This window comes from Balaenoptera musculus, chromosome 10, assembly GCF_009873245.2.
Source record: "Balaenoptera musculus isolate JJ_BM4_2016_0621 chromosome 10, mBalMus1.pri.v3, whole genome shotgun sequence".
Taxonomy (NCBI): Eukaryota; Metazoa; Chordata; class Mammalia; order Artiodactyla; family Balaenopteridae; genus Balaenoptera; species Balaenoptera musculus.
In genome coordinates, this window is record NC_045794.1 from 20,291,307 (window position 1) to 20,317,997 (window position 26,691).

Genomic DNA, 26,691 nt, shown 5'->3' on the forward strand with positions numbered 1-26,691 from the left:
TACTATTAAAATACTCCTAGTTACCAAGATCAGAAACTTTGACATAATCTTAGCACCTCCCCCTTTGCTTCATATCCAATTGGTCACTAAGTCTCACAGATTATAGATCTGTACTATGTCTTACGTATCTTTCCCATTATCTATTCCTCCTGCCACTGCCTTAATTTAGAAACTCATGTCTTTTTGTTTGGGCCACTTCAACAGCCTCCTAACTGAGCTTCCTGACCTCAGTCTTTTTATCCTTCCATTCAGCCCCTCAATGCAACCAGAGTAATCTATCTAAATTGTAAATCTGACTGTCATTCAAATGATTTGTATTTATTTAAAGGATCCCCCATTGCGTTCAGAATAAAGTACTAAATCGTATATAAAAAGCTTTCTTCTCTAAGTCCTACTTAATTTTCCAGCCTCATCACTTCCCCGTGCCTACACTTCCTTCGACCCACATCAAACTCACTTCACCCCATGTGTTCACCTAATACTACTTAATATCATTTATGCCTGTGGCTTAGGATGTCCACGTGGGCTCACCTTTCTAAACCAGTAACTCAGTTGTTCTAGAGAGCAAGTTTAAAACTCATCCCCTCTCATTTCACAAAGAAAATGTAGGGAAGAAAGGGGTTAACATTATGTATCTAAAGTGTCATATGAAATAAGTGCCAGACCAATGGCTTGTAGAGTCTCCTGGAGGTCTGGATTGGCTTCCTACTCACCAACTTTGTCATCTTCTACTCCCTATGGTAGGTCTGCCTGCATCACTTCTCTACTGGTTCTTCTCTCTAAAATTTATCCCCTATCCTTTACAATCTTTGAATCAAGGTCATTGTAACATAAGGAAAGAGATGCAGGATAAATCAGCTTGCTCCTTGGCTCTCCCTACCCCAACTCATGCCCTTTTCTATCTGAACTGTAATCCATTAGGAGAAGACAAAAGGAGGACACAAAAGGCATATATATCTTTCGAACTAGAGCTGCGCTAGGGTATCATAACATTCAGTCTATGTCTTCAATCTGCACTGAGCTTCACGTTTGGTAGATTTCATCTTATTCACACTTATATCCCCAGTCCTAAGGACAATACAGGCACATAGCAGATACTTAATAAATATTTGCTAAAGAAATTGTTGAATGAACGTTCCTGCCAAAAAAACAAAAAAAACAAACTGCTCTTGGTCATAGGTAAAAAGTTAGAGGGGCTGCTTTGAGGGGAAGGATCCAAGGCAGAAATAGGCAATGGAGAAAGGGAAACACTGGTGGAAGCAGAGGAAGCAACGCTGTGGCCAGAAAGCCAACTGTATGTTGTGTAAATTGCTACCTTGGCTATTATTGGCAAAATGTTTTCAGTACTACTTTGTAACTTTGGAGGATTTAAAAATTTAGACACTTGAGAATAAGTTGCCATGGTCATCAAGCTTCAAGCAGGACTCACTGGTGTCTTTAAAATCCCTTTATGTTCCTTATCCCTTCCAGCCTCATTGCTCCTTGGCCAGCTTGTGATTTGGTGTTTGAAATAAATAGAAACAATATAAGGGAGCAGATCTGGCATTACCAAGGACTACTGCTTCCTCTGAACAGCACTGGGTCAAGTTTCCAAACTGGAGATGAGCACAGATGACCACTGTGTCACACCGGTTAACATGACGACACAAAGCCAAAGAGACTAGCCTCTGTGAGCTGACGAAAGAGATGTATCCTTTTTCAAACATTCAAATAACTCTATAGTTCTCATCAGTTATAGAATGCTTCTGTGCTTCTCATCCTAAGTGGAATTTGCCAACTGAAAGGGATGTGCTTGGGTGGTCTTTTTTTAGAGCACGCCAATGTGCTCTGAATAACTGAAAAATATTTTTGACAAAGGTCAAAAAGGCTTCAAGCGGAAATACAAAACAAAGGCTTGTACTTTAAAAGCAAAACTTGGAGGATGTTGATTTTGCACCCAATCATACAGCATATTATTGAAAAGTACTCTTATCAGCAAATGGAACCATCTGGGCCCCAGTTACACTTATAAAAAGGAAACCTAGGCTGCTTAGAAAGCCCACCAAACTTGTACAAAAGAATGTGTACACATACCATATGGTATGAGAGTCTTTTAATGGCTAAAGAACCTCTTATTTACTCAGCCTGATAACATGCTAATGGCCGAGCAAAGGCTCTTCTGTTTAAGTGCGCTGTGATCCTGTACAGCCACGATTCTCCAACCAGCATGTCAGTCATACTCCTGAGGATGTGTGGAGCTGGGATGGGGTAAGAGAATATCTTGGGTGAGACGGGCCATAACTTCCTGGCATATCAGACTAGGAAAACAAAATTAAATAATCTGAACGTAATGCAGACATCATTTTATTTTAGCATGGACACAGTTATATTGCAGGACAGAATGCAAAATTCACAGACAAGTTATAAATACTAAAAGTTCACAGAGCTTTCACTTTCTTTCCAAGACTTCAGGGGACCAAATCCTCAGGGCCCATCTCTGACCACACAAACTCCAAGGCCCAGCTCAAGTTCCAAGTGCCTGAACCCTTTCCAGGGCCTCCAGCCCACTAAGCCCGTTTTCTCAGCTGGTTTTCCTCTGTACAGCCACTCAAAAAGTGCTTCCTTGTTCTACTGTTTCATGTTTCAGTTGGGTCTTCCAAACTTAAAAATCTCATTAAGAACAGGGTCATGGTCTTCATAACCCTTTACTTATTACTGACTATATGAATTATTACCAGAAGTAGTTTCAATAATAAAACTATAATATTGACACTCCAAATGAAAAAGTACAAAATTAATGATAATTCTAAAAGAATTATGATAATGATTATTGCATTTAACCACTCATCCTAGGATCTCAAAGCACTTTAAAATATTAAATATTTTCATCCCCATTACTTCTTTTGAAATACTTAAGTTCTTAAATTGCATATGGATAAACTATGATGTTTATCCCTACTTCACGGAAGACGTTAATAGAATTGTCATGAAGGAGGGCGTATAACCCTCAGGTACTACTGGGTTGATGTGGGGCTTACGCACGTTAGTTGCACACTTGTTCTGTTGCTCTTTAAGCCCACCTATTCCTTCTGCCCCACTATTGCACATTTAGTGTAAACAAGGCAGCCCAGGAAGGCATCTTTCTCATTTAGCTCCATAAATCACTCATACTGCCCTGTCTCAGTGTTTGGTCCAAACACACTTACACTTCATCAACTTTAAATTTCAACTGACATGTCATCCCATTACGAATATATTTCTGCTTTTCTTCAAAGTCATATTTCCAATCTCCCAGATTCAGGTCCCTCTACTGAAATGTGGGGGAATGAACATCATCAATGCATTTGGGTTAATCTTCCCAGATTCGTTCCACATTACAGATAATCTGAGACAAATGTCAGGTGAGAACTTTCAGTACTGCTTTGCTATTTTGAACCTTGAACAGTAGAGAACAATATTCCGAAGTAGGATAAAATTTCCAGATTTATTTGAAACAGAAAAAATATGTATGATGCAGAATATAGTATAAATGTGTTGTTCTATTAAAGCAGATAAACATCTTTTTTTAGGGTTATGAATACTTTAAATAATGGTATTTCCACCAAAGAAAATTGATGTATAAGGGGTATTTAACAATAAACCACGTTTTAATTTTAGCAACTTTTGCTTTCACGTAAGAAAACGTATTTAAATGATGACAGCTGCCATTTTGATAAACCTTTAAATTCTGTATGTTAACACTTCTAGGATGTGACTACACTATTAAACTATCTGTCATGAATTGACACTGCTAAGTGCAGTGCTAGACAATTTTCAGCAAAGTGAGCAATACTAACTGCTTATATTAGGGCCTCCAGAGTCTCTAAAATCACTGTAGTGAGGATTGATGAACTGACCTGGCCCGGGAAAACTTCCAGAGACACTGTGAAGTAGTTTGAAGTATAAAATGAATGCAGTGTTTTAAGTAATGGTTCACTGGTATTTACCAAGGCAGACAGATAAAAAGGGAATTTCTTTCAGGTTGCAATCGCTCCAGAAATAATGTAGTTGATAAATAAAAATGAAACCTCACCAAGTTAACACACCACTTCTGGCGATTTTTTTTTAAATTGTGCAATAAGAGGTCCTTGAATCATGACACTAATAAGTATGCCGATTAAAAAAAAAAAAGTATGCCAATTACTATTTTTAAAATAAAATGAGTACTCTAAAGTTTGTGATCTCCTAAAGTGCAAAGAGCCCTTGCAAATGAAGCTAAAACGTAATGATAATAATGCAGTCCAAAATAACTCCATGTTCACCAGTCCTTCCATGACCAGCCCCAAGTATATCACCTGCCACTATGTTCCTGTCACACTGACTTCCTTTTCATTCAACATAGCTCTTCTTTGGCCCAGGGATTTATATGTGCAGATCCCTCTGCCTGGAGAGCTCTCTCCTTGGCTTTGGGCAGAACTGGCTCCACGGCATTGCTCATGTCTCAAACGTGTCTTTGTTGAACAACTTACCTAACGAGGTCCTCTCCTATCCCCAGGTCCTCTCTGTCACCTAACCCTCCATAGTTTCTTCTGTTTAATGTTTAATGTCGTAAAGTACACATAACATAAAATTTACCACCTTAACCATTTTTCAGAGTGCAGTTCAGCAGTGTTAACTACATCCACGATGTTGCACCTGCCATCTCCGGAACTCTTTGCATCTTACAAAACTGAAACTCTATGCCCATTAAACAACAAGTCCCCTTTCCCCCTTGCCCCAGCCCCTGGCAACCATCATTCTACTTTCTGTCTCTATGTTTTTAACTACTCTAGTTACCTCACCTAAGTGGAATCTTATAGTATTAGTCTTTTTGTGACTGGTTTATTTCACTTAGAATAATGGCCTCAAGGATCACCCATGTTGTAGCATATGTCAAAATTTCCTTCCTTTTTAAAGCTGATGATAATTCATTATATGTGTATGCCACATTTTGTTTATCCATTCATCTATCGACGGACACTTCGGTTGCTTCCATCTCTTGGCTGTTGTGCTTAATGCTGTTATAAACATGGGTGTACAAATATCTCTATGAGACCCTACTTTCAGTTCGTTTGGATATATACACAGAAGTGGAATTGCTGGATCATATGGTAAATCGTATGCTTAATTTTTTGAGGAATTGCCATACTGCTTTTCATAGCAACTATGCCATTTTACATTCTCACAAATGTTCCAGTTTCTATATCTCTTTGCTGCCACTTGTTATTTTCTGGTTTTTTGATAGTAGTCATCCTAATGAATGTGAGGTGGTTCTATACTTCCTTTATAGCATGTATCTACCTCTGTTCATTTATTCTTTTTTTAAAAAATTTCTACCCTCAGAATGGGAGAAAATATTTCCAAATGAAGCAACTGACAAAGGATTAATCTCCAAAACTTACAAGCAGCTCATGCAGCTCAATATCAAAAAAAAAAAACAACCCAATCCAAAAAATGGGCAGAAGACCTAAAAAGACATTTCTCCAAAGATATACAGATTGCCAACAAACACATGAAAGGATGCTCAATGTCATTAATCGTTAGAGAAATGCAAATCAAAACTACAATGAGATATCAGCTCACACCAGTCAGAAAGGCCATCATCAAAAAATCTACAAACAATAAATGTTGGAGAGGGTGTGGAGAAAAGGGAACCCTCTTGCACTGTTGGTGGGAATGTGAATTGATACAGCCACTATGGAGAACAGTATGGAGGTTCCTCAAAAAAACTAAAAATAGAACTACCATACGACCCAGCAATCCCACTATTGGGCATACACCCTGAGAAAACCATAATTCAAAAAGAGTCATGTACCACAGTGTTCATTGCAGCTCTATTTACAATAGCCAGGACATGGAAGCAACCTAGGTTTCCATCGACAGATGAATGGATAAAGAAGATGTGGCACATATATACAATGGAATATTACTCAGCCATAAAAAGAAACGAAATTGAGTTACTTGTAGTGAGGTGGATGGACCTAGAGTCTGTCATACAGAGTGAAGTAAGTCAGAAAGAGAAAAACAAATACTGTATGCTAACACATATATATGGAATCTTAAAAAAAAAAAAAATGGTCATGAAGAACCTAGGGGCAGGAAGGGAATAAAGATGCAGACCTACTAGAGAATGGACTTGAGGACACGGTGGGGCGGGGGGGCGGGGGGAAGGGTAAGCTGGGACGAAGTGAGAGAGTGGCATGGACATATATACACTCCCAAATGTAAAATAGATAGCTAGTGGGAAGCAGCTGCATAGCACAGGGAGATCAGCTCGGTGCTTTGTGACCACCTAGAGGGGTGGGATAGGGAGGGTGGGAGGGAAGGAGACGCAAGAGGGAAGAGATATGGTGATATATGTATATGTATAGCTGATTCACTTTGTTATAAAGCAGAAACTAACACACCATTGTAAGGCAATTACACTCCAATAAAGATGTTAAAAAAAAAAAAATTTCTTACTGAGACAGTTTTTTGAGATATAATTGCCAGAGAAGATTGAAATGCCAATCTAAAAGATGTGATAGATTCTTTCTGACACGGTTTTGGTATAGTCTAGAATTAAAATAAAAAACAGAATCAATTAAAATTAAGTACTCTATTCAGTGAGCAGTGGCTTTGCGTGACAGAACTGAAATGGCTCTCGATTATTCTTTCTGCAGAAACCCTAGAACTTAGTAGAGCCCAGCCCAGACTGCAGTCTATTCTTTCACTTACTTGCTCAGATGACCACTGGTCAGCTATTTAACCCTAGTTACTCCATGTGAAAATGGAGATAAAAGAATTCATTTATGGGGAATTCCCTGGCTGTCCAGTGGTTGGGACTCCGCGCTTCCACTGCAGAGGGCACTGGTTCGATCCCTGGTCAAGGACTAAGATCCTGCATGCCGCGCGGCCAAAAAAATAAAAAGAATTCACTTACGGAGTCGGAGTGCATACTTGTGTGAATATTAAATGACCATATCTGGAACATGGAAAGCATTCAATAAATAGTAGATATTATTTTTCACTATACAACTGATTATCCCCTACACTGTTACACTACAAGATTCTTGCACAGAGTCATGAAATTTAAACACCATCTATTATATCTTTTATAGTGTATGAAATAAATGAAAACTAAAAACTGTATAAACTTGCTCATTAAGTCATGATTTCCTGCTTTATCATCTGTACCTCTATCCTTGTTTTAATTACCATTGTATCCCCAGGGCTAGCAAAAGATTTAACACATAATAGACACATCACCTAATACTTAGTATCCTTGGCAGTGGTTCTAAATATGTCCCTAGTTAGGACTCCACAACTTGTCCTCGCTTCCCACCAAGGTTCTGTGGGAATATTCCAGCAACTCCTAGACAGAGACTTCAGAAACTGAGAGAAAGTTTGAAGTCTTTCTGTCTAAGAAGTAGTCCCAGATCATGAGTAGTTTATAGATAAGCACTGAATTAGAGTGGCCTTTGGGTAACTAGGTTGAAAGAACTGCTTAATTCCTTCCCACTATACTTAAAGTATCATTTTTATTGTTATTAAAAATTGCTAATGTCAATTGAATGAACATGTTACCCAGTTTGTAGCAGCCTAAACTGCTGAGGTAAGAAATTACAATGATGAGTTATTAGAGTGAAAACCATTACATGAATGCAATGGGGAGTCACAGAGCAACAACTAGATAATTTGTCTAACTATTAGGTAATTAATGCAGTAAGAAAATAACATGTACATATTGGGAATGAAGAATTATAGATTATTTGCACTTATTTTCTTTCTCTGGCAATTAAATTAACTATCTTTGATTTCTCACCTGTTACCATGGTTATTTTCAGTGATGCAGGTCATTAATGTCTTGAATATAATAGTTACCTTAAAATTACAGCTCTTTCAACTTTGCAAAAAGATTCTGAGGGTACTGTGCAAGAGAAAGCTGTTGGCTTACGGATAAAGAGCTGCCTGTTGAATGAAATTGTTTAATCATCTTAAAGCTAAGGAGTCCCACACTTTGTTCCTTCCTGATTTTCTCCAGTAGTATCACTGAGACTGTGTTTGCTTAGGACAGCAATGAATGGGCAGGTGTTTTCATGACAGTAAATTCTAACCATGCTATTAACTTCCTACTTATGTTGCTAATACTTCCTCTCAATAATTAGAATAACAAGTTCTCCCTACCTCACTCTTGAAAATTCTGGGAAAATGATATACATTAATTATATGATAAAAAACATATATTGAAACAAAATTAACTCTTAGTTCTCTAAAAAGAATGTGAATAACAGACTGAGCTCCAGTGGAGCCACGATGACCGGTTCCAGGTTCATGACATGGTTCATTGTCAGAAGCTTTCTCTTTAGAACAAATGTCTGACTATTGATGGTTTGGTACTGACTAGATGTGAGAAAAATCCTGTAAAAATCATGGCTTTACTAATTCTAGTTTTTCTGGTTGCCTTCTCTTTTCAAAAGTTATTTTACTCAGACACGTACTGGTTTATTTACCCATCCAGTCAAGTATTAACTTGCTGTGATGTTCCTTAGGACTTTATCCTCTGTCTTCTTTTCTTACTGTTTGCCTTCTTCCTAAAGTACCATCCACTCTCCAGCATCTCCTTAACATTTGTGAACCCAGGACAAGAGAACAAATGGAGGCACCCCTTCTCTGAGGCCAGCCCCTCCCAAACAGCTGCCCCTTGGCCACCATTGGGCCTAGGACCACACACCCCACTAGTGGAATATGAAGGACAGACCATGGAAGAAGCCTACACAGCCCTTGTCGACATATGTGAGGTCTTTGGAGAGAGAACTGCAAGGTATGAGGTTCCTGGAGCATGTCTAGAATAGGGCCTAGTGGATTTCTCACCCACCTCGGGGCAAGGGGCACAGCCAGAGGGGGGTGAAGGAGAGGGCTCTCTAATAAATGAGGTACATGGCAGGGGCTCCAGTTCCTCAGATCACATTTTACAGAGAATATGTTATCCTTGAAAAGCAAACAACAATAAATACCCTGCCTTAAATAAACTCCATGTCTAAAATCTTCTCCATCTCCAAAAGCTGTCCTCGCAAGAACCTGTGTGGATAGACTATGTCAAGAGAGGAATTTGACACTCTGATTCACCAGGTCAGATCTGAGATCTGTGTACTATCTATGGAGCAACCTCTTTACTTGAATAAACAAGGGATTCCAGAAATGGAGTCTTTATTCCCTATAAAGAAACTCTGGAGGGGCTTCTTCTCTACCCATATTTCTTGCACTGAGCTATGCACAATTTTAGACCTCATCCCAAAAATGCAGCAACGCCCAGAGCAACTGCTTTTACACTCCTCTTTGACCTCAGTGGAGTATAGAAAAGGGCTGAAGCCAGGCGTTCAGATGTTGCTGGAACGGAGAAGGAGATATGGTGGCAGGTGGAGAAATGATCATTCCTTGCTGCAGAAAGGAGCGTTCTAAGAAAAATGATGATGCTCTACATATACCAGGAGAACTGGAAAGAGTACATGTGGGGATGGGGGAGGCGCTGCTGCGCAAGTGAGCACTTTTCTTCTGTGGATTCATTTATTCTTTTACTCAACAAATATTTCTTAAGAACCTACTATATGCTACACACTGGCGAATTAGGAAATCAGCGGTAAACAGAGTAGTCAAGGTCCCTACTCTCACCAAGCCTACAGTCTTATAGATTAGATTAAAATTAGCCAAAACATTGTATTAATGTAAACTATAAACTGTGAAAAATGCTCTGGAAAAAAATGCAAGTTATTCTACACAAGCATATAGCAAGTGGACTTGATCATATCTGGAGCATCAGAAAAGGCTCTCCTGAGGAAATGCCATTTAAGTTGATCTGAAAAGGATGAGTTGGAAGTGAAGAGCTTCGTAGACAGAAGGAAAAGAAAAATCAATGGCCCTAAGACGGGAAGGGAGAGCACCATAGGTGAGAATCTGAAGGATAGCCAGTGTGTCAAGAGTGCAGAAAGTAAGGGGGAGAAGGACAGACTAGGTCATGCAGGGCCTTAGAGGCCAGTGTACAGATTTTGGTCTTTATTCTAAGCACAATGGAAAGACATTGATAGATTTGTACTAGGGAAGACCTACAGTTGGATTTGCTTTTTTTTTTTTTTTTTGGCTGCACGGCATGGGGGATCTTAGTTCCCCCACCAGGGATTGAACCCACACCCCCAGCATTCAAAGAGCAGAGTCTTAACCAATGGAGTGCCAGGGAAGTCCAGATTTGCATTTTTAATCTCTTTGCAGTACTGAGTATTGACTAGAGCACAAGGTGGCAAGAATGGTGAAAAAAGACTCTCAGTTGGGAGGTTATTGCAGAACCCAGGAAAGATGGCACCTGGCCCAGGATGGATGGTGGTAGAGATAAAAAGAAGTTGGCAATGAACAATTTTGGGGGGGAAGGGGGGGTAAAATCAACCTAGGATATCAAAAATAAATAAGAGGGAGAGTGACTCTTGGTTTCTGGCTAACACAACAAGATGTGGGTGGTATCATTTGTTAAGACAGGAGCACCAATGAACAATCAAGTTTGGGTGGGTGAAGAAGAATTCAGTTTTGCATCTGAAGGTCTAAAGGACAGAGCAGAAAATTTTCATTTTCATGATTGATATCATGAAAAGAAAGGTCCAATCAAGAACCCATAAATCAAACTCAGGGTGAGAGGGGAGAATCCTGACTTCCTTTGTTGTTTGCTTACTTCTATTAACTTAAACTAAGAATAAAAACGGATAGATCTGTGTGTGTCCACTTTAACTCAGTTTTTAAGTTAAAATTTTTTTTTAAAAATTTTTTAAACCTCATAAATGTAATGAAGTTACAGGGCTTTAAAGTCGGAAAAGACCATACAAATTGTATATAGTTGAAAAACGTGCTCCCTCAAAGCTTGCAATCTGCCATAAAGTTACTCAGTGAGTGAATGATAATGTTAGAAAGCAGCCAGAAGTCTAGTGAGAACCAGAGCAACGCTCTTTCCCTGACAGGGACAGTGTGGCTCCTAGACTGGCTGATAGCCCACATCACCTGGGGGTTGGGGGTAGGGAGTGGGGGATGGATCTTACACACACCTGCTGGGCCCCCATCCCTGAGATTCTCTCTTCCAGTCGATCTAGAGTGGCCTAAGGGTCTGTACTTTTAAATGCCTTCCAAGGTGATTTAATGATTGGCCAGATTCAGGACCCAGTGTATTTAAGTATCCCATACCAGCTCTCCTTAGACCATTTTATAAGATTTTTCAATTGATATCTAAAAAACAAATTGTTGGGGGCGCCTTCAAGAGAGCAGTGGAGTAAGACATGGAGATCACCTTCCTCCCCACAAATACATCAAAACTACATCTACATGTGGAACAACTCTTACAGAACACCTACTGAACGCTGGCAGAAGACCTCAGACTTCCCAAAAGGGAAGAGACACCCCACGTACCGGGGTAGGGCAAAAGAAAAAAGAAAAAACAGCCAAAAGAATAGGGACGGGACGTGCACCAGTGGGAGGGAGCTATAAAGGAGGAAAAGCTTCCACACACTAGGAAGGCCCTTCACTGGCGGAGACAGGGGGTGGGTGGGGGGTAAGCTTCAGAACCACCGAGGAGACCACAGCAACAGGGGTGCAGAGGGCAAAGTGGAGAGATTCCCGCATGGAGGATCAGTGCCGACCAGCACTCACCAGCCTGAGAGGCTTGTCTGCTCACCCACCAAGGCTGGTGGGGTCTGGGAGCTAAGGCTCGGGCTTCGGAGGTCAGACGCCAGGGAGAGGACTGGGGTTGGCTGCGTGAACACAGCCTGAAGGGGGCTAGTACGCCACAGTTAGCCAGGAGGAAGTCCAGGAAAAAGTCTAGACCTGCCTAAGAGGCAAGAGACCATTGTTTTGGGGTGCGTGAGGAGAGGGGATTCAGAGCACGGCCTAAACAAGCTCCAGAGATGGGCACGAGCTGTGGCTATCAGCATGGACCACAGAGACGGGCATGAGAGGCTAAGGCTGCTGCTGCAGCCACCAAGAAGCCTGTGTGCGAGCACAGGTCACTCTCCACACCTCCCCTCCCGGGAGCCTGTGCAGCCCGCCACTGCCAGGGTCCCGTGATCCAGGGACAACTTCCCCAGGAAAACACATGGTGTGCCTCAGGCTGTTACAACGTCACACTGGCCTCTGCCACTGCAGGCTCGCCCCACATTCTGTACCCCTCCCTCCTCCTGGCCTGAGTGAGCCAGAGCCCCCGAATCAGCTGCTCCTTTAACCCCGTCCTATCTGAGTGGGGAACAGATGTCCTCTGGCAACCTACATGGAGAGCTGGGGCGAAACCCAAAGCTGAACCCCAGGAGCTGTGCGAACAAAGAAGAGTAAGGGAAATCTCTCCCAGCAGCCTCAGGAGCAGCGCATTAAATCTCCACAATCAACCTGATGCACCTGCATCTGTAGAATTCCTGAACAGACAACGAATCAACCCAAAATTGAGGCTGTGGACTTTGGGAGCAACTGGAGACTTGGGGTTTGCTTTCTGTATCTAATTTGTTTCTGGTTTTATGTTTATCTTAGTTTAGTGTTTAGAGCTTATTATCTTTGGTAGATTTGTTTATGGATTTGGTTGCTCTCTTCCTTTTTTTATTTTTTTATAAATATATACATATTTTTTTCTGTAGTTTTGTCTGTATAGCTTTGCTTTTGCCATTTTACTTGGGTTCTGACTGTCCGTTTTTTGTTTTGTTTTGTTTTGTCTTTTTAGTACAGTTTTTGGTGCTTCTTATCATTGGTGGATTTGTTTTTTGGTATGTTTGCTCTCTTCTTTCTTTCTTGCTTTCTTTTTTAAATTTTTTTATTTTTAATAATTTTTTTCTATTTTAATGACTTTATTTTATTTTATTTATTTTTTTATTTTTTTCTCACTTTTCTTCTGAGCAGTGTGGCTGACAGGGTCTTGGTGCTCTGGTCAGGTGTCAGGCCTGAGCCTCTGAGGTGGGAGAGCCAAGTTCAGTACATTGGTCCACCAGAGACCTCCCGGTCCCACATAATATCAAAAGGCGAAAGCTCTCCCAGAGATCTCCGTCGCAACACTAAGACCCAGCTCCACTCAATGACCAGCAGGCTACAGTGCTGGACACCCTATGCCAAACAACTAGCAACACAGGAATACAAACCCACCCATTAGCAGAGAGGCTGCCTAAAATCATACTAAGTTCACAGACACCTCAAAACACACCACCGGATGCAGCCCTGCCCACCAGAAAGACAAGATCCAACCCCACCCACCAGAACACAGGCACCAGTCCCCTCCACCAGGAAGCCTACACAACCCACTGAACCAACCTTACCCACTGGGAGCAAACACAAAAACGACGGGAACTACGAACCTGCAGCGTGCAAAACAGAGACCCCAAACACAGTAAGCTAAGCAAAATTAGAAGACAGAGAAATACACAGGGGATGAAGGAGCAAGGTAAAAACCCACCAGACCAAACAAATGAAGAGAAAATAGGCAGTCTACCTGAAAAAGAGTTCAGAGCAATGATAGTAAAGATGACCCAAAATCTTGGAAATAACAATGGAGAAAATACAAGAAACGTTTAACAAGGACCTAGAAGAACTAAAGAGCAAACAAACAGTGATGAACAACACAATAAATGGAAGTAAAAATTCTCTAGATGGAATCCATAGCAGATTAACTGAGGCAGGAGAACGGATAAGTGACCTGGAAGATAAAATAGTGGAAATAACTACTGCAGAGCAGAATAAAGAAAATAGAATGAAAAGAATTGAGGACATTCTCAGAAACCGGTGGGACAACTTTAAACACACCAACGTTCGAATTATAGGGGTCCTAGAAGAAGAAGAGAAAAAGAAAGGGACTGAGAAAATGTTTGGAAAGATTATAGTTGAAAACGTCCCTAATATGGGTAAGGAAATAGTCAATGAAGCCCAGCAAATTCAGAGAGTCCCATACAGGATAAATCCAAGGAGAAACACGCCAGGACACATATTAATCAAACTATCAAATATTAAATACAAAGAAAAAATATTAAAAGCAGCAAGGGAAAAGCAACAATTAACATAAAAGGGAATCCCCATAGGGTTAACAGCTGATCTTTTAGCAGAAACTCTGCAAGCCAGAAGGGAGTGGCAAATCAAAAGCTTTACAGACAAGCAAAAGATGAGAGAAGTCAGCACCACCAAACCAGCTCTACAACAAATGCTAAAGGAACTTCTCTAGGCAGGAAACACAAGAGAAGGAAAAGACCTACAATAACAAACCCAAAACAATTAAGAAAATGATAATAGGAACATACATATGGATAATTATCTTAAATGTAAATGGATTAAATGCTCCAACCAAAAGACATAGACTCATAGACTGGCTGAATGGATAGAAAAACAAGACCCATACATATGCTGTCTACAAGAGACCCACTTCAGACCTAGGGACACATACAGACTGAAAGTGAGGGGATGGAAAAAGATGTTCCATGCAACTGGAAATCAAAAGAAATCTGGAGTAGCAATTCTCATATCAGACAAAAGAGACTTTAAAATAAAGACGATTACAAGAGACAAAGAAGGACACTACATAATGATCAAGGGATCAATCCAAGAAGAAGATATAACGACTGTAAATATTTATGCACCCAACATAGGAGCACCTCAATACATAAGGGAAATACTAACAGCCAAAAAAGGGGAAATCGACAGTAACACAATCATAGTAGGGGACGTTAACACCCCACTTTCACCAATGGACAGATCATCCAAAATGAAAATAAATAAGGAAACACAAGCTTTAAATGATACATTAAACAAGATGGACTTAGTTGATATTTATAGGACATTCCATCCAAAAAAAGAAGATTACACTTTCTTTTCAAGTGCTCATGGAATATTCTCCAGGATAGATCATACCTTGGGTCACAAATTAAGCCTTGGTAAATTTAAGAGAATTGAAATCGTATCAAGTATCTTTTCTCACCACAATGCTATGAGACTAGATATCAATTACAGGAAAAAAACTGTAAAAAATACAAACATATGGAGGTTAAACAACACACTACTAAATAACCAAGAGATCACTGAAGAAATCAAAGAGGAAATTAAAAATTACCTAGAAACAAATGACAATGAAAACACGATGACCCAAAACCTATGGGATGCAGCAAAACAGTTCTAAGAGGGAAGTTTATAGCAATACATTCCTACCTCAAGAAACAAGAAACATCTCAAATAAACAATCTAACCTTAAACATAAAGCAATTAGAAAAAGAAGAGCAACAAAAACCTACAGTTAGCAGAAGGAAAGAAATCATAAAGATCAGATCAGAAATAAATGAAAAAGAAATGAAGGAAATAATAGCAAACATCAATAAAACTAAAAGCTGGTTCTTTGAGAAGATAAACAAAATTGATAAACCATTAGCCAGACTCATCAAGAAAAAAAGGGAGAAGACTCAAATCAAGAGAATCAGAAATGAAAAGGGAGAAGTAACAACTGACACTGCAGAAATACAAAGGATCATGAGAGATTACTACAAGCAACACTATGCCAATAAAATGGACAACCTGGAAGAAATGGACAAATTCTTAGAAAAGCACAACCTTCTGAGACTGAACCAGGAAGAAATAGAAAACATAAACAGACCAATCACAAGCACTGAAATTGACACTGCGATTAAAGATCTTCCAACAAACAAAAGCCCACGACCAGATGGCTTCACAAGCAAATTGTATAAAACATTTAGAGAAGAGCTAACACCTACCCTTCTCAAATTCTTCCAAAATATAGCAGAGGGAGGAACACTCCCAAACTCATTCTACAAGGCCACCATCACCCTGATACCAAAACTTGACAAAGATGTTACAAAGAAAGAAAACTACAGGCCAATATCTCTGATGAACATAGATGCAAAAATCCTCAACAAAATACTAGCAAACAGAATCCAACATCAGATTAAAAGGGTCATACACCATGATCAAGTGGGGTTTATCCCAGGGATGCAAGGATTCTTCAGTATACGCAAATCAATCAATGTGATAAACCATATTAACAAATTGAAGGAGAAAAACCATATGATCATCTCAATAGATGCAGAAAAAGCTTGACAAAATTCAACACCCGTTTATGATAAAAACCCTCCAAAAAGTAGGCATAGAGGGAACTTACCTCAACATAATAAAGCCCATGTATGACAAACCCACAGCCAACATCGTTCTCAATGGTGAAAAACTGAAACCATTTCCACTAAGATCAGGAACAAGACAAGGTTGCCCACTTTCACCACTATCATTCAACACAGTTTTCAAAGTTTTAGCCACAGCAATCAAAGAAGAAAAAGCAATAAAAGGAATCCAAACCGGAAAAGAAGAAGTAAAACTGTCACTGTTTGCAGATGACATGATACTATACATAGAGAATCCTAAAGATGCCACCAGAAAACTACTAGAGCTAATCAATGAATTTGGTCAAGTAGCAGGATACAAAATTAATGCACAGAAATCTCTTGCATTCCTATACACTAATGATGAAAAATCTGAAAGAGAAAATAAGGAAACACTCCCATTTACCACTGCAACAAGAGGAATAAAATACCTGGGAATAAACCTACCTAAGGAGACAAAAGACCTGTATGCAGAAAACTATAAGACACTGATGAAAGAAATTAAAGATGATACAAACAGATGGAGACATACACCATGTTCTTGGATTGGAAGAATCAACATTGTGAAAATGACTATACTACCCAAAGCAATCTACAGATTCAGTGCAATCCCTATCAAACTACCAATGGCATTTTCCACAGACCTAGAACAAAAAATTGAATAATTTGTTTGGAAACACAGAAGACCCCGAACAGCCGAAGCAATCTTGAGAAAGAAAAACGGAACTGGAGGAATCAGGCTCCCTGACTTCAGACTATACTACAAAGCTACAGTAATCAAAACAGTATAGCACTGGCACAAAAACAGAAATATAGATCAATGGAACAGGATAGAAAGCCCAGAGATAAACCCACACACATATGGCCACCTTATCATTGATAAAGGAGGCAAGAATATACAATGGAGAAAAGACAGCCTCTTCAATAAGTGGTGCTGGGAAAACTGGACAGCTACATGTAAAAGAATGAAATTAGAACACTCCCTAACACCATACACAAAAGTAAACTCAAAATGGATTAAAGACCTAAATGTAAGGCCAGACACTAGAAAACTCTTAGAGGAAAACATAGGCAGAATACTCTATGACATAAATCACAGCAAGATCCTTTTTGACCCACCTCCTAGAGAAATGGAAATAAAAACAAAAATAAACAAATGGGACCTAATGAAACTTCAAAGCTTTTGCACAGCAAAGGAAACCATAAACAAGATGAAAAGACAACCCTCAGAATGGGAGAAAATATTTGCAAATGAAGCAAATGACAAAGGATTAATCTCCAAAACATGCAAGCAGCTCATGCAGCTCAATATCAACAAAACAAACAACCCAATCCAAAAATGGGCAGAAGACCTAAATAGACATTTCTCCAAAGAAGGTACACAGATTGCCAACAAACACATGAAAGGATGCTCAACATCACTAATCATTAGAGAAATGCAAATCAAAACTACAATGAGGTATCAACTCACACCAGTCAGAATGGCCATCATCAAAATACCTACAAACAATAAATGCTGGAGAGGGTGTGGAGAAAAGGGAACCCTCTTGCACTGTTGGTGGGAATGTAAATTGAAACAGCCACTATGGAGAACAGTATGGTGGTACCTCAGAAAACTAAAAATAGAACTACCATATGACCCAGCAATCCCACTACTGGGCATATACCCTGAGAAAACCACACTTCAAAAAGAGTCATGTACCACAATGTTCACTGCAGCTCTATTTACAATAGCCAGGACATGGAAGCAACATAAGTGTCCATCGACAGATGAATGGATAAAGAAGACGTGGCACCTATATACAATGGAATATTACTCAGCCATAAAAAGAAATGAAATTGAGTTACTTGTAGTGAGGTGGATGGACCTAGCGTCTGTCATACAGAGTGAAGTAAGTCAGAAAGAGAAGAACAAATACCGTATGCTAACACATATATATGGAATCTAAAAAAAAAAAAAGGTCATGAAGAACCTAGGGGCAGGACGGGAATAAAGACGCAGACCTACTAGAGAATGGACTTGAGGACACGGGGGAGGGGGAAGGGTAAGCTGGAATGAAGTGAGGGAGTGGCATGTACATATATACACTACCAAATGCAAAACCGATAGCTAGTGGGATGCAGCCGCATAGCACAGGGAGATCAGCTCGGTGCTTTGTGTCCACCTAGAGGGGTGGGATAGGGAGAGTGGGAGGGAGACACAAGAGGGAGGAGATATGGGGATATATGTATATGTATAGCTGATTCACCTTGTTATACAGCAGAAACTAACACAACATTGTAAAGCAATTATACTCCAGTAAAGATGTTTTAAAAAAAAAAAATTGCTTTTTCTCCAAAGTAAATGCTTCCAGTTTATAAGGCAACTAAAAGTGTTCATTATGAAAAGTATTCATCTTTGGCGTGAACTCCAAGATTTTAAATCCATTTTGACGTAGATGTGAATGATAAGAGGCTTTTCCATTTCTGTGGAAAAATAACTTATTTCCAGTATAAAAGTGATCCAATATAAATACTTCTCTTTTATAAAATAAAAATCCCTTGGCTGTACTAAGATTCTTGTAGAAATTTAAAATAGTTCTGTATTTTAGACAGTCCTAAGACCGTCTAATTTCGGTATTTCACTTTAAGTGTTTCGGTTTTTTTTTAAAGAAAGATACAGCAGGTTCAAATCAGTTCCAACTTATTCTTTGTGGATTATAAACCACTCAAAAGTATTTCAGAAGGGATGTTTTTAGACAAGAATGAATATTTTTGCATAAACAACCTTAATACCAGATTTTATAAACAATACAAACGATAGTAAACTTGAAAAACTGAGCAAAATTAGATACTACCTGTATAACATAAAATGATCCCTAAAGTATTGATAATCAATCTAGACTTCAGTGAAAGGAGTCATAGAAGTCAAAGTTAAGTGAAGCAATTATGTAGGACACAGAGGAAAGCACGAAAAGGGCTCGGGGACTGTAGGTAGGGAACCAGCACATCTGGCTTTAGTAGAGAGATGAATATGGTGAGCTATTTTCGTCTGACTGACCATTATGCCATAGAAACATGCAAATGCTTTCCTGGTTTCTTTCTTTTCAGATTCCATAGTACCTTTGTTTCACTCTGTTCCTCCTCCTCCCTCTCTCTCTCTTTCTCTCTTGGTGGCCATTAACTATACTGACAGTTTGACAGGCTGAAATAAGGAAATAAAACACTTAAACATTGTTTCCTGATGTATGTATTCATGTCTCCTGCCAAACACAGATATTGAGGAGATACTTCACTCCTCCTGTCAGCTCACTAAATTACACCCCAAGCTCTCAGGTCTCTCAATCTCAGTGAAGCTCCGTTCCTTCCAGAAGAATATGCAAGGGCTTCCGTCTTTTTGCCAAAATCCTTCCTTTATCATTTTTAATACTGAATTTTCTTAAGCTATGGGTTGGATTTCTGTATGAGAGCTGATTATTTCCCTACTTTTTAAAAGCTGTCAGAATTCAGCTTTATTTTTTAGAGTGCTTTCACCTGAGCAATGGCAAATGAATACTGAACCTGGTTAAAGCTTCTCTCTTTCTCAGAACCAAGGAAGAGTTCTGACTTTTTAAAACTAGATACTAATTTACCTAACATTGAGCCTCTTTCCAGGTCCAGTGATAGAAAAAAGGTTGATCGTGTTCGTGACATCCCCATATGTGCCAGACCACAAATAATAGATGCTTCTTCCATTATTATTTGCATGTGGCAACCAACTAAAGTCAGACTTCTGCACAGCAAACTTTGAAAGTCTTACAAATGAATAATTAACTTCTTCCAGAGGTGACTGCCGTGGACTAAATTTTGAGAGAATAGTAGGTGAGAGGGAGGAATTAAAGGAGAGATAATGACTTTCAGTTGGTTATTTACCTCCTTCTAACCACCATTAACACGAAGAAGAAGAAATTTCAAAGTGAAATATTCAAGAATTTAAAACGAAAAGGATAATGAAAGTAAACCTCTAAGACTTTTTCTTCGCTTCATTCGCTTGCTTAACTGCGTTTATTTAGTGCCTACTCTATGCAGTGCACAAGGGTATGTTCTCTGAAAGATGCTGAGGACAGTCCCACATCTCCTGCCTGGTTCCTAAGGAACCTGCTGCAGTCTAGAAGAGATGCCACGGTTGTAAGTAACTAGAATACATGGGGAAGGTATTTCCAAGTGGAGCCACATATAAAATGCGATTGAAATTCAAAGGATGAAGGAATATCACTACCTCCACCACTCACACTTAGAAATTCATAACTGAGTCTGGCTAAAAGATCAAAAAATTTCCTCTATTATAAGACTTACATATTTTACTGTAATTACTTGGGTTTTTTCTGTACCTTCTCTGTCAGGCTGTAAAATCTGTGAGGACTTGTGCCTTGTCTAATTTGTTCATGAATGTATTCTCAAGACGGACACAGTAGGTGGCATATAATGTGTTCCCAATAAATATCCGTTGAATGGGTGAGTGAATCATGTTGTGATAATAAGTAGTGAATGAATCTGAATCTTCTGAGGTTGGTTTTCTGGATTTCTGATTCACGTAATTCCCTATCTTATTGAAGATCACCAATAAAACAGCTCTTATTGTAAAACTGGTGGACACCCCAGTGATCATAGATACTGTATTTAATTAGCACAATTGCCAAAATATAGCCATGACCAAATGACCATTTTTGTAGAGCTAAGGGTTTCCTTTTACTTATAAGGAGCCTCTTTTGCAACCTGACATCATTAGGGATTACAGGATTAATCACAGAAGTGACGCACAGGAAAACTCTCTCTGCAGTGTTTCTTTCTCCTCTTTGCTTCATATTTTCCCCAAGGGATAATACTTTCTAAAAATATCTTTGCACCATCTTCCAAGAATTGTAATCCAGTTATTGCTAATATAAATTATCAATAGAAGTGAAAGGTTACTACAGTAAAGATTAGAAAAATGCAAGGATAAGTCACTCAGCAAATCCATTTGAGGAATAGCTCCACCAGATAAGATTAAATTCTTTTACAATAAACTGCTTAGTATCCAAATCATTTTGCTTTATGAAATGTTATCTGAAATATTAGCTACTGTTCATTAAGCATTTATTTATAGGCACAACACATCGTATTACATGAATGTTTCTTCACTAAAGTCCCACAATTATCTTATAAAAGAGGAATTTTTATCCCTACAACACAGATAAAGAAATTGAGGCACGGAAAGATTATCTTGGAAGTTGAGAAACCCAAGTCCACTGTGGTCTGGAACCCCTAAACATTTCTATTTCGACTATTCCGTGCTCAGCACTCATTATATAATGCATTATATTATGCATGAGGCCAGGGCTGGGTGAAGCTCTGACAATGGGGTCTTGCAGGGATTTCATGGGTAAGTTAGGACATAAGCAATAGGACGCTTTTCACTAATTTCTCCTACATGCCTCTTGGTCTTGTTGACTCCCACTGTTTTCTCAAATGCCTTGGTGACATATTAATATATTACCTTTTAAACTGTTGAAAAGAGCACTTTGGGAAAAAATGCTCTTCTTGTTCTTCCTTAGCCATATATTTGGGGTCAGTTATGAATAATTCTGACCCCCAAAACTGCACTCTTTCTATTATAATATATTGCCTCCCAATAATTTCTTCTGGTTTTAAGAGTCAAAAGAAACTCTGCTTTTGCCATGCTCCTAGACCCTTTTCTAAATTTTAATTAATATATTTGATCAAGGGATAAAAAGAAGGCTAAGATTTTTGTCCTCAGTCTCAAAGACACCAAAATGATTCTATGCATATCCTACCCTTGACCAAAAAAGACATCTGAATAGCACTGAAACAAAAAGACTATCTCTTTTTACCACATTTACATGTTTCCTCAATTCTACTTTAAAAATAGAATCTTCACTCATAATAACACTAGATCTTTACCTTCCAATATGGAAAATGAAGGTAGTGGAGTGAAAAATGGAGAGGACTAGTGGAATTGTAGGGAGACAAGAAAAAGAAGGAAGAGAAGAAAAGAATAGAAGAGAAGGAGGAAGGAAGGGAGATGCTGAAAAAATAAGAAGGGATAGAGACAGAATCCTTTTGTCCACGTCCTTTGGTGAAGTTAGAGGTTTGCTTTAAGACAAAATTGCCTCTTTCAGTGGTCAATGATATTTTATTTCTATGTAACTTCCTTCTCAAATAGGTTAATTACAGAGGCAATTAGTCTAGCACACACATGATGTCACTATTCCCTTATATAAACAGAACTGGCACACATGTTTCAGGCAGAGAAAAATATCTGTAAAGACTGAATTTCAAAATGTAATAGAATTCTGTGCTGCTATTTTGCCCAATTTGGGTTAAATTTCACTGTTGTCATCATCCTTATTTATTGAACAGCCTTTATGTTTTATTCTTATCATGGAAGTTCTCTATGTAGCTAGGAGGGTCTGCTCAAATCATAATGAAAAAATCCAAAATGAAGAGGTATCGTGACATAAGGCAACTGAACAGGAATGAGTAAGGCCTTATTAGCAAGGCAAATAGATAGGAAAAAGGGAGCTGGAACTGAAAAAGCTAGTTCTATATTAGTTTAAACAAATGTTCTGACCTAGGCAGTCTCCTAGGTTTTTTGTGCGAATACTTTATTTTACATATTCAGAATTTGGAAATTAGTGACTACTGTCTTTCTGAGAACCAAAGGGTTCATAGCATAAGAGGTTTTTTAAAGCGAGCTTTTCTAAAAGCTGAATACATGTAGCACTGGGTAGTATGATCCAGTCTTGGGGACCCACATGGAATTCACAGGAAAAGTCGTTAAATCACTAATAATGGCATCCAGTTCAGACTGAAACTCCTAACTACTGATTATTGCTTGTATATTTATCAAAACCAAAATGATAAAGTGCTCTTCAAAAGAATAAATTGCCATATCTAGTACTAAATACATATTCATAGAGGGCACTCTGTCCTTCTTGATGGTGGCTACCCAGGATGACAGAACTGCAAGACACCGATGACACACTAACATCTACGGTTCATTAGCTCCCTGCTTACTGCGGTAACAGTGAAAGCAAGGTCTTAGGGGCAGATCCTCATATGAATCAATACATTCCTTTCTCTTCTATGGCCATAAACTATTAGACTCGTTTTGACCGGCTGTCTCAAATAAGATATGCCATTGGTAACAACAGTGTCTGAGAGAGATATAGTGACCATTAGTACAAGGAAAAACACTCAAATTTTATTTCCTACTAAATGATGGTCCCACTGCATTCTTTTCATGCACAAACCACTGCATATTGCTTACAAATCAACCTAGTAGAGTGTGTGCTTCAGCCATGGGGTCACTCGGCCTGGGTTTGAAAACTGGCGCCACCTCTTACTAGCTGTTGAGTCACAGCAAGTTACTCAATTTCTCTCGCTCTCGATTCCCTCGGCTGAAAAATGGGTATAATAATAGTACCTACTTCACGAGGCACTTAGGAAGCTTAAATTAGATACTACATGCAAAGGCCAAGAATAAAACCTGGCAAAACAAAGTCCTCGGTAAATGATAGTTATTATAAGAATTCTGTAACTTACAAAAAGTGATGGGGCTTTTTCTGATTTTATGTGTGTGTGTATTTAAATCAGGAGGTCTTGCATTTAAGTTTAAGCTCCTGTAAGAAAAAGCAGAATTTTAAATGGTGGCTAAAATTCTACAGGATAAATGAACTTAGGTTTATAAAGCCTTCTGTCAGCAACAGAATCCTTCCATAGTCTAGTCTGGTACAGCAGTCTCTCTGGGATTTCAATCTGGGCTTACCTGAGTATATATATGGCAGCAGCAAGGTAGAAACGGCTTTCTTCCTCTACAGTGAATCCAAAGCTACTGCTGATGACACAGGGATGGGCAGGGAATGAAGTGATCTCCCTTCCAGAAGGTGAACAGTGGCACTGAGAACTTCTTAAAGAACTTCTTTTGTAAAAGATCATTGGCTTTACTGCTTCTATTTGACCTTTTTGCCCTATTTCCCCAGGGAGTTTGCTAGTGGGTGGGTAGGGGTAAGTCAGCTTTGCAGCTAAGCCAGCTAGGCAAATAAGTAGTTTTGACTATAGTGGCTACAAATATAGAGATATATGCATATTATACTCTTTCCCATGCATGTACCAGGATACCTCCAGAAAGTATGATAATTAGAAGTATATTAAGAGATTATAAAGGAACACATCAGGATGTTTCCTTCTCGGTAACAATCAAATAAATAATGTTTGTTATTACAAGTCACACACACCCACACACACACACACAGTGGTTTCAAGTCTCATCATCTTTTCACTTGGTAATTGCCTGATGAGAGTTAGTCCTTTTGAGCAGGACAGGAACCTCTAGGTTTTAAAATTACTGATCTTGTATTTTCAGCCACTGTAACAGCTGATTTGGACTGACTTCACGGGTAACCAGATCAATTGTGTAGACATTAATACTTACGAGGGCATGAGGAAAGGGAATCAACTGAAACACTTAGCCTATGAAATGGACTATAAAATCACTGTCAGAATAGACATTATAAACACAATAGAATTCTTCACAGCCCAGTTCTTCTTTACACAAATCAGGGCGTAGAACAATTCAAATCAGCCTTGATGCTAGGACTGTGTGATCAGGTAAAGAGTTAATACCAGGAGTAGCAGAAAATTGCCGTGAATCTGGCTGGTCAGTTATATGAGTGTTACTCTTTCCTTCTAACTCAGCATTTTAGATGACTTTGGTATTTAGCAATTACTTGGATCTAATATGACCAATTATTCAGAGATTGTTTTCAAATTCTTTAGGATCTCAGAAAGAAAATCACAGTAAGTCATCAAGGTGAAAAATGAAGGCTATTAGTATAACAGCATTATACATATAATAAAATGTCCTGATCCACCAGCAGAACCAGGTGATGTGTAAAACTCCATTCCTCACATAAATGCAAAAAAATGTAAGTAAATATTATTATTTCTATTGCACACTGAAAATAATATATCATATAAATACATTGTTACAAAAGTATATACATACACTTACAGAGCTGCTATTCTATTCTTACCTTTATCTTTACTTAATATTATTTAAATAATGAAAATTTACCTGTGAAATGGTATCTAACTATATTCTTCTGAATTGGTTCTACTAGTTATTTTCTCCTGTTTGCTCTGCTTTTTCCCCTTTTCTCTATCACTTGTTTTCTTGACTTTACTGGGCAAAAATTAGTAAAAATTTAGGTTCATTTTTTTGCTAGATACAGTTTCACTTTCCCCTCTCACTCCTTCTTCTTTCTGCCAACACCCCTGGAAGATAGCCAGAAGCCGCGATGCAGAGGTGCCAGGGTGTCCTGATCTTGTGCAGTTTGAGTGCCTCCGTGTATATCTAGGCAAGGCTTACTTACCTAAGTCACCACTTACAATACTGAGTAGAAAGTGCAGGTTGGAATAGTCAGCGTTTATAAGTCAGCTGGTTACATGATACAAAAATATATAGCCAACTTCAGAATTTATAGCAATAACATTTATGTATCGTGTTACTCCTAGAACAATCCAATTTATAAAGTGCCTATTGTGTATACATAAGGAACAATCATAAATCATTTACATTAAACAGTGTCAACTAGTAAAACACAACTTTCCCCCTAAATTCTGCACACTGAGATTAATGAGGGTTTTGAAAGGAAGCACACTAAAAAAAAAAAAAAAAAATCTCTGATTCATCCTAGGCGGATAACATATCCATATAAAGGAGCAGGTGTCTGTAGTATGATTTAGAACACCTATGGAACATCTCTGGAAAATATTAACTTTCCCTGAAGTAGAGAGCCATCCATGAAGTGAGCTGAAAATGTGGCAAGAACCCAAGTCTGTCACCAACCTCAAGATTTCTTTTATTTCCTTCTCAGTAAAGAATGGAATTAAAACAAACAGAGAACACTGTAGGCCCTAACTGACCAGTCGTGTGACGTGTTTTCATCTACAGGCACTTTGAGAAAACCTGAGAAAGAGTATGTAGATTACCTGCTTTGTCTCTTTGACTCCTAGTTAACTAGGAGAAAAATCCCTATCAGTGACAAAAGCTATCAAGAGTCCTAAAGTGAAACTCAAATATGTATGTGGATTTTCTCCCTTTGTTTACCCCCTAGCTCATCCCCTTCAGACACACAGTCTTCAGAAATCTATGCTTTAGAGTCTTGGATTAAACCTATTCTTTCTCCCTACAAAGCCCCTAAAATAAATAATGTGGAATGTTTTGACTGTTCACATCTGTAAAAGTATTTAATCTTATCTGAAACTTCACACCTACACAGCTGAACTGGACATCATGTAAGAAAAATACAGTTTGAATTTCTCTTAACAGTATTTTGCTTCTCTATCTTCTGTCTTTAGAAAGGATTACTGGAGTTATACTTTCTTCCTGTCTTAACTCACAGCCCTAAAAATAACCATTGATTTGTTTCAGCCAAAATGGAAGAATAACAACATTTTTCTTATATATAAAAATGTCTGTTCATTAAAAAACTCACTTCTCCAAACTCTATTAATGACTAATATTACTATGGGGAGAAGCAAC